The sequence below is a fragment of the Artibeus jamaicensis genome, unplaced genomic scaffold (assembly GCF_021234435.1).
Source record: "Artibeus jamaicensis isolate MK-2021 breed Jamaican fruit bat unplaced genomic scaffold, CSHL_Jam_final contig_923, whole genome shotgun sequence".
Lineage (NCBI taxonomy): Eukaryota > Metazoa > Chordata > Mammalia > Chiroptera > Phyllostomidae > Artibeus > Artibeus jamaicensis.
In genome coordinates this window covers 2345778-2354738 of record NW_026522014.1, presented here as the reverse complement: position 1 = coordinate 2354738, position 8961 = coordinate 2345778, and the positions used below count along the sequence as shown (strand labels likewise).

General features: G+C 40.3%; 1 protein-coding gene across 6 annotated transcripts in view; it reads left to right on the top strand.

Annotated features, from left to right (window-relative positions):
- The first annotated feature begins 2473 nt into the window (after window positions 1-2473).
- SAMD9L (sterile alpha motif domain containing 9 like) overlaps window positions 2474-8961 on the top strand; it is a 48534-nt gene continuing 42046 nt past the window's right edge. For all 6 annotated transcript variants that reach the window (XM_053655063.1, XM_053655058.1, XM_053655062.1 and 3 more), the window contains exon 1: window positions 2474-2690. The gene's annotated coding sequence lies outside the window, so the exon portion shown is untranslated. The remainder of the gene's footprint in view (window positions 2691-8961) is intronic.

Genomic DNA, 8961 nt, shown 5'->3' with positions numbered 1-8961 from the left:
CACACACACACACACACACACACACCCATTCCTTGTATCCTTTGCCCTTCTCTCAGTTCCTCACTTTGTGCTGGAGGCAGAGAGAAGACAACCAAGTAGTCACAAGCTTGAGCTCTATCATCCTCTTCTCCCATTTACAAATAAAACCATTTCTTTGTCCATTCTTGCCACCTGTCAACACAGTTTTACCTCCACCTGTTCTTTGGGTCCCATCTCTGGCTTTTTTCATTTGCTACCCAATTTACTCTCTTTACTTCTCAACCTGTGCTTTGTGAATGCTGTTCTCTCTCTCTCAAATATTCCCTTGTTTTAATCCATTTTCAGTATACACTTGTTCTGATTTCTCCATCACAACTCAGTTCTAGTAACCAACCACCAGGAAGTCTTCCCTGACCAATGTAAACCCTGCCCAATTAGATGACTTTCTCATGATATTGTGTGCTCTGAACTTGCCAGCACCAGGAAGGCCATCCCAGAAGCTTGTTCTTAGACTTTCCCGGGGCGGAAGGGCCTCAAACAGTTTTCTAGGGCTTGGATTTTAGCAGGCATCTATTGCCTATGAAGTGAAATACACGCTAACATAAATTGAATACTAATTAAATACATATTTATTTATCCATTATTTTACATCTCCTTGTAATGTAACTTAGAAATTCCAGGCCTCAAACCCAATTCCTCTTGTCATCTAGATGGCTGTTTCTTAGTTGGGTTCCTCTCACCAGTTCCTCTGAACCTCTGGGAAGTACTCATATGGTCCACAAACATGTCCCTGTTGCTAGAAGCCACATCAGCTGCTGATCCTGCTTCAAACTGCTGCCTGCCTCTTCTGCAATCACCTGTACAGCTGGCAGCGGGCTCTCCCAAGTGGCTTCACTTCCCCAAATCTTCATAGGCCAGACCCTTAACCCTTCATAACTCAGTTAAATCCAGGCTACAGTACTTAGCAACACTGAGCTGAAGGCTTGACATGAGAGGAAACAAAGTTATAAGAGAAGGAAGAAAAACTGTTATGTGTTCCTGCTATCTATGAGTTCCCTCCAAGTTTACAGGCCCAGCTCCCATACACAGTTTATCAAGGGGCCTCCCTCTCCTCAGCCCCCTTTCAACAGCTGTGATGTAGGGTGGCCCTGGCTCAATGCTCCCAGATGAGACAACCCCTAAACAGGAAGCCTTCACTCACAGACTAGGGTGCCAGCCCTCTAAGGGCCCCAGAAAGAACTGTGCTTCTGAAAAGAAATATAAACTGCAGGGATGTCATCCCACCCACAATGAGGGCAGGGTTCTACATCATTATCCAGAGAAGTTCATCTCCCCATTTCAGAAGGTACTCTAGGCTTTACTCTTCTAGAATCAAAGAGCCCATTAAAGTGCTTTTCCAAAAATCAGAACACCTAGTCTTTCCTCAAAGGTGAACTTGTGTTCCACCTACAGGAAAACTTAGCCTTCAATTCCAGTTCATCCGATTTTCCCCATCTCTATTTGAAAACCATGGGCATACAACTTCTGCTCAGGGAAGGCCATGAAAAATTAAAACAATACTTTTTAGCTAATTCTTTTCTTCAAATTCCCTCCCTTTTCTCTTCCATTGGCTATTTGTTTGATACTGTGTGGTAAAGCTACCACACCTTTCCTCAACTCCCTACTCATGAGGACTCTATGCTTTTGGGTTATCTACAGCCTGTTCTGATCTCCACCTACTCCGAAAACCACCAGCTCTACTCTTGAAGGTAGATTAACTCACAACTGATAGCAGCAGGAGAAATGCTTACGCCAGTAGGTCTTCTAATGTGGAAACAGAGTGAACCAAGACAGACAGTGGGGAAAGTTCATACTTAGAAAATAGACAGGCTTACAGTGCAAGCCTAAAGGTGACAGTTATTCATCCAGTCGGTGCGCACAGGTCAGGTAGAGCCCTGGTTTTCTCATTTGTAAGATAAGCAAAATAAACTTGCTTTGCAAGCATCTGATGAGGATTAAAGTGGACAGTGTAAGTTATGTGTCTACCACTCAGTAGGTTCTTTGAGGAGGCAAATTTAAACATTTTATTGAGGTAACTCACATACCTTAAAATTCTCCCATGTCAAGTACACAGTTCAATGTTCATTAGTATTCCTTTACACTTTAAGAAAACATTTGGATGTAAGTTAGCCCACACTAGGCCAGTGGAAGACCAACATAAGCTGTTTCCTACCCAGACTCCCCAGGGCTCCCAACCACAGTGAAAATGGGTGTTCCCAGAGGATCCACTCAGCCTGCCCCAGAGTTTGTCTGTAGCCAGCACAGCAGGCTGCCTGCAGTCCTCAACACTCTGAAGCAGAGAACAGATTTGACACCTTTGGACTTTAACCAGACAGACCACAAGGTGGCAGAGTAAAGGCTTACCAAAAACAAAACAAAGCAAAATTTTGGCAAGAAAAATCATTCTATAAATAAACTTAGATCTAGGAAAATGAAACTAAAAGCAGACCACAGGCTTGCTCTCCCTATCCGCTAGTTTTGACACCCATTTCTGAGACACCCACACCATGCTGTTTCAGAGATAAAAGGAGAGGAAAATAAGCTTTCATAGAAACCAAAAGAATAAAATGTCTCTCTCTGACATCACAGGAGGAAAAACATTAGACATTTTCCTCACTGAAATACATAGTTTCCCACTTATTTATGTGGAAGAAATTTGCAAGACGATCTGGGTAAGTACAATATCTATTATTAATATTAGTATTAGTATCTACAGCAGCATTTCATTGAACAGAAATCTACTATTCTTTTTTTAAAGTATATTTTATTGATTATGATACTATAGTTGCTCCATTTTTTCTCTCCTTTATCCACCTCCATCCTGTACCCTCCTTCCCTCTGGAACCTCCCCCCACTCACCTCATGTTCATGGGCCATACATATAAATACGTTGGCTTCTGCATTTTCTATACTATTCTAAATCTCCCAGTCTATTTTGTACTTACCATTCATGCTTCTTATTCCCTGTATCTTTGCCCCATTTTTCCCCCCACCACTGCTGATAACCCTCTACGTGCTCTCCATTTCTGTGATTCTGTTCCTATTCTAGTTGTTTACTTTGTTTTTTGTGGTTGTTGTTGTTTTCTTAGGTTCAGTGGTTGATAGTTGTTAGTTTGTTGTCATTTACTATTCATATTCTTGATCTTTTTCTTAGATAAGTCCCTTAAATATTTCATATAATAAAGGCTTGCTGCTGATGAAGAACTCCTTTAACTTGACCCTATCTGGGAAGCACTTTATCTGCCCTTCCATTCTAAATGATAGCTTTGCTGGATAAGGTAATCTTGGATGTAGGTCCTTGCCTTTCATGACTTTAAATACTTCTTTCCAGCCCCTTCTTGCCTCCAAGGTTTCTTCTGAGAAATCAGCTGACAGTCTAATGGAAACTCCATTGTAGGTAACTATCTTTCTCTCTTGCTACTTTTAAGATTCTCTCCTTATCTTTAATCTTCAGTAATATAATTATGATGTGTTTTGGTGTATTTCTCCTTGGGTCCAATTTCTTTGGGACTCTCTGAGCTTCCTGGAATTCTTGAAAGTCTATTTCCTTTGCCAGATTGGGGACATTCTCCTTCATTATTTGTTCAAATAAGTTTTGAATTTCTTGGTCTTGCTCTACTCCTTCTGGCACCCCTATGATTTGAATGTTGTAACATTTAAAGATGTCCTGGAGGTTCCCAAGCCTCTCCTCATTGTTTTGAATTCTTGTTTCTTTATTCTGTTCTGGTTGAATAATTCTTCCTTCTGCTCCAAACCGTTGATCTGAGTCGTGGTTTCCTTTCTGTCATTGTTGGCTCCCTGTAGATTTTTCTTTATTTCACATAATGCAACCTTCATTGCTGCCTGGGTCTTTTTTATGCTGTTGAATTACCCAGTGAGTTTCTGGAGCATCCTGACTGTGTTTTGAAGTGTGCATCTGAAAGGTTGGCTATCTCTTTATCACTTAGTTGTATTTTTTCTAGTTGTCTTTGATCTGTTCTTTCATTTGTGCCATTTTTTTTTACTCTGTTTCAGCACATCTGTTAAGTAGTAAGGAGCAGAGCTGTAGGTGCTCACCAGTGTGGGACAACCCACATGGCTGTATTGTGGCACTGTCTGTGGGAGAGGGGTCCCAGAGGGAACAGTGACCTTTGCTCCACTCTTTGCTGGTTTTCAGTCACTTCTTCCACTACCCAAAATCAAATTGGGCCCTCTGGTGCTGATTCCTGGGTGCGTGGGTTTGTGCACATTCTAGATTTGTTGGTCTCTCCAACAAACTCTCCTGAGGCTGGGAGTTTCTTCCACTACCACCTCAGCCCCCACAGGTGTTTTCAGTCAGAGGCTTTGAGGCTTTATTTCCTCATTTGGACCGTATTTCTTTGTCTCCACACACCTGTTATCTTGTATGGAGAGGATCCTGAGCTATTTGCCAGGGCAGGGTAACCCAGTTTGCTTTGTTATGGTGCTGTATATGGGGGAGGGGTCAGAGAGGGAACGATATCATTTGCTGGGCTCTGGCCCCACTTTTAGTCACTTCCCCTGCTACCCACAAGCAAATTAAGCCCTTCTAGTGTTGATTCCCAGGTGGTGGGCTTGTGTATGTTCTAGGGCCCTGTGGGCCCCTCCAAAGTACTCTCCTGTGAGGCTGGTTGTTTCTCCTGTTGCCACAAATACCAAGGTTTTTATAGCCAGAGGTTCACAGGCCTTCTGTTCCCACACTGGAACCCTGGGTTGCGTGGTCTGTCTTGCTCCCCATTTGTTCCTCCCAGTTTATCTGTAAACAAATGTGGGATGGCCCAGTCTGCCAGCTGCCACCTCACCCACCCAGTCTACCAGGTGCCACTTTACCACATGTCTTCTCCACCCTGGCTGCCCATCTCCACCTTCCTACCAGTCTGGAGGAATGTTTCTTTCTTAACTTCTTGGTTGTTGGAGTTCCATAAAGTTCAATATTTTTTGGTTTATTCTAATTCTGGTTGTCTTTTGTCTTTAAATTAGTTGTTATCATTCTTTTGGTTGTGCAAGGAAGTGAAGTGTATCTACCTACACCTCCAACTTGGCCAGAAGCTGGAATCTACTTTTCAATTAGAAAATTGTAATTTGCCCCCCCCCCAAACATACAGGAATGCTTAAGCCTAGATATTCTACAGTTCATTGCTGTGACAGGGGTTGGCTGTACACTCAAACTATGAATCATAACAGTCCACAAAAGATGCAATTTTAAACTAAAGGCACTTTTATTGATGAAATCCTTTAAAGCATTAGCATCTTCAGAAAGATCATTATCAAGAAAATTTTAAGATGTACTTTGCATTAATCAAGATATTTTCTACCATGTCTCTAAAGAGTAGGCAGCAGCCAAAATAAAACTCCCCTATAAATCCTCATAGATTAATGTTAGATAGATATAGCAGACAAACCAGAGATGGAAAGACAAAGAGAGACAGACAAGCAACTAAGGAAGTCCTTGAAATTATGGCCACTATATGTTCCTGTTAAATATTCTAGACTTTTATGTCTGGTTCCTCCAAAGTAAGGGATTACATTTTTTAAAAATTTTATTTAGTTATTTTTCAAATACAGTTTTTTGTCTATTTCTCCCATCCCAGCCTCCCCCACCCCGTGCTCCTCACCTCCCTCCCATTTCCACCCCCCTTAGTTCTCGTCCCTGTGTCCTTCCTATTTGTTCCTCCAAATCCCTCCCCCTTTTTCCCCTTAAATTCCCTTCCCTCTCCCCTCTGGTCACTGTCCCCTTGTTCTCTATTTCAGTGTCTTTGTTTTTTTTTCTGCTTGCTTGTTTGTTTTGTTGTTTAGCTTCCTGTTAAAGGTGAGATCATATGGTATTTGTCTTTCAATACCTGGCTTATTTCACTCAGCATAATGCTTTCCAGTTCCATCCATGTTGTTGCAAAGGGTAGTAGTTCCTTCTTTCTCTCTGTTGCATAGCATTCCATTGTGTATATGTACCACAATTTTTTGATCCATTAATTTACTGATGGGCACCTAGGTTGCTTCCAACTCTTGGCTATTATAAATTGTGCTGCTATGAACATTGTGGTGCATAGGTTCTTTGAAATTGATGTTTTAGGATTCTTAGGATATAATCCTAGCAGTGGAATTGCTGGGTCAAAAGGCAGGTCAATTTTTATTTTTCTGAGAAAATTCCATACTGTTTTCCATAGCGGTTGTACCAGTCTGCAATCCAACCAACAGTGAACTAAGGACCCCTTTTCCCCACAACCTCTCCAACATTTGTTGTTGGTTGCTTTGTTTATGATAGCCATCCTGATTGGTATAAAGTGGTATCTCATTGTGGTTTTAATTTGCATCTCTCTGATAGCTAACGATATTGAGCATCTCTTCATGTGTCTCTGGATGTTCTGTATGTCCTCCTTGGAGAAGTGTCTATTCAAGTCCTTTTCCCATTTTTTAATTGGGTTGGGTGTCTTCTTAGAGTGGAGTCATGTAAGTTCTTTGTATATTTTGGAGATTAAACCCTTGTCTGAGGTATCATTGGCAATTATGTTTTCCCATACAGTTGGTTGTCTTGCTAATTTAATACTGTTTTCTTTAGCCACGCAGAAGCTTTTTATTTTGATGAGATCCCATTTGTTTATTCTTTCCTTTATATTCCTTGCTCTAGGGGACATATCGGTAAAAATGTTGCTGCATGAAATATCTGAGATTTTCTTGCCTATGTTCTCCTCTAGGACTTTAATGGTGTCACGGCTTATATTTAAGTCTTTTATCCACCTTGAATTTATTTTGGTATATGGTGTAAGTTGGTGCTCAAGTTTCATTTTTTTTGCACGTAGCTGTCCAGTTCTCCCAACACCATTTGTTGAAGAGGCTATCTTTACTCCATTTTATGTTACTGCCCCCTTTGTTGAATATTAATTGACTGTAGAGAGTTGGGTTTATTTCTGGGCTCTCCGTTCTAATCCATTGGTCTATGTGCCTGTTTTTATGCCAGTACCAGGCTGTTTTGATTACAGTGGCCTTGTAATACAGTTTGATATCAGGTATTGTGATCCCTCCTGCTTTGTTCTTCTTTCTCAAAAGTGCAGCTGCTATTCGGGGTCATTTATAGTTCCACATAAATTTTTGAAGTGTTTGTTTATGTCTGCGAAATATGCCATTGGTACTTTAATAGGTATTGCATTGAATCTGTATATTGCTTTGGGTAGTATGGACATTTTAATGATGTTAATTCTTCCAATCCATGAACAAGGTGTATGTTTCCAGTTGTTTGTGTCTTCCTTGATTTCTTTCTTCAGGGCTGTGTAGTTTTCTGCATAGTTTTTTACCTCCTTAGTTAGGTTTATTCCCAGATATTTCATTTTTCTTTTTGCTATATCGAATGGGAATTTTTCCTTGATTTCTGCTTCTGCTGATTCATTGCTGGCATACAAAAATGCCTTTGATTTCTGGATATTGACTTTGTGACCCTCTGTTTTGCCACATTCATTAATTAGTTTGAGCAGTTTTTGGGTAGAGTCTATAGGATTTTCCATGTACACTATCATGTCATCTGCAAACAATGACAGTTTTGCTTCCTCCTTTCCTATTTGGATGGCTTTTATTTCCTTTTCTTGCCTGATCGCTGTGGCTAAAATTTACAATACTATATTGAATAGAAGTGGTGAAAGTGGACATCCTTGTCTTGTTCCTGATCTTAGTGGAAAAGCTTTTAGTTTTTGCCCATTGAGTATGATATTGGCTGTAGGTCTCTCATATATGGCCTTTATTATATTGAGGAATGCTCCCTCTATTCCCACTTTGCTGAGTGTTTTTATCATAAATGGGTGTTGTACCTTATCAAAAGCTTTTTCCGCATCTATTGATATGATCATGTGGTTTTTGTCTGCTTTTGTTTATGTGATGTATTACATTTACTGATTTGCGAATATTGAACCATCCTTGCATCCCTGGGATGAATCCCACTTGGTCATGGTGTATGATCTTACTGATATATTGTTGGATGCAATTTGCCAACATTTTGTTGAGGATTTTAGCATCTATGTTCATCAGCGATATTGGCCTGAAGTTCTCTTTCTTTGTTGTGTCTCTATCTGGTTTTGGAATTAAGATGATGCTGGCTTCATAAAAAGAATTTGGGAGTTTTCCACCCTTCTGGATTTTTTGGAATAGTTTGTGGAGAATAGGGGTTAGCTCTTCCTTAAATGCTTTGTAGAATTCTCCTGTGAAACCATCTGGTCCAGGGCTTTTGTGTGATGGGAGTTTTTTGATTACTGCTTCAATTTCTTTTGCTGTTATTGGTGTGTTTAGATTTTCTGCTTCTTTTTCATTGAGTTTTGGAAGATTGCATTTTTCTAGAAATGTGTCCATCTCCCCTAGGTTTTCAAATTTCTTGGCATACAGTTCTTCATAGTAATTCTTACAATCCCTTCTATTTCTGTGGTATCAGTTGTAATCTCTCCTCTTTCGTTTCTGATTGTGTTTATTTGTCTTCTTTCTTCTTTTCTTGATGAGCCTACTTAAACGCTTGTCTATTTTGTTTATCTTCTCAAAAAACCAACTCCTGGATTCACTGATCCTTAGAATTGTGCTTTTAGTTTCTATGTCATTTAATTCTGCTCTAATCTTGGTTATTTCTTTCCTTCTGCTTGCTCTGGGCTGTCTTTGTTGTTGTTCCTCCAGTTCTTGCAGGCGTAGGGTTAGGTTGTTTGTTTGAAATGTTTCTATCTTCTTTAGGTAGGCCTGCATTGCTATAAACTTCCGTCTCAGGACTGCCTTGGCTGTGTCCCATAAGTTTTGGGTTGTTGTGAGATCGTTTTCATTTGTTTCCAGAAACATTTTGATTTCTTCCCTAATTTCATTCTTGACCCATTCGTTAATAGCATACCATTCAGTCTCCATGATTTGGGGTGCTTTGGGTTTTTTTCTTTGGGGCTGGTTTCCAATTTCAGTCCCTTGTGGTCAGAGAAGATGCTTGGTATGATT